This window comes from Apium graveolens, chromosome 1 (assembly GCF_009905375.1).
Source record: "Apium graveolens cultivar Ventura chromosome 1, ASM990537v1, whole genome shotgun sequence".
NCBI lineage: Eukaryota > Viridiplantae > Streptophyta > Magnoliopsida > Apiales > Apiaceae > Apium > Apium graveolens.
The window spans coordinates 102,515,090-102,515,680 of record NC_133647.1 but is presented as its reverse complement, the minus strand read 5'-3'; the positions used below and the strand labels follow the sequence as shown (position 1 = coordinate 102,515,680).

Below are 591 nucleotides of genomic sequence, written 5' to 3'. Positions count from 1 at the left end.
AGCCAATACGTTTGAAATCAAGTCGGGCACTATTCAGATGGTGCAGAATTCTGTTTCTTTCGGAGGGGCTGCGACTGAAGATCCCAACATGCATATAAGGAACTTTTTTGAGATCTGTGGTACTTTCAAATACAATGGTGTTACTGATGAGGCTATCAAGCTAAGGATTTTCCCATTTTCTCTGAGGGACAGAGCTAAGGACTGGGTCCATCACTACTTGGCAAGATCTTGCACAAAAGTTTCTGGTGAAGTTCTATCCAATGGCCAAAACTGCAGCTATGAGAAGTGCTCTTATTCAATTTGGGCAGCAGCCAGGAGAAACCATATGCGAGGCTTGGGAGGGCTACAAGGATATGTTAAGAAAGTGTCCACATCATGGTATGCCTGAGTGGATGGTGATCACTAGTTTCTATAATGGTTTGGGGGTCCAATCTTGACCCATACTATATCCAGCTTCTGGAGGCGCCTTGTGGGCCAAAAGCTATACTGAAGCCTATAATCTCATTGAAACTATGGCTGCAAATGAGTATCAAAACCCGACTCAAAGAATGATGTCTGGGAAGGTAGCAGGTATTTTGGAAGTTGATGCAG

At 44.0% G+C, this 591-nt stretch overlaps 1 pseudogene; it reads right to left on the bottom strand.

The window, feature by feature from the left end:
• Nucleotides 1-267: 267 nt before the first annotated feature.
• On the bottom strand, nt 268-382 carry LOC141680577 (small nucleolar RNA R71; annotated as a pseudogene).
• Between the last annotated feature and the right edge of the window lie 209 nt (nt 383-591).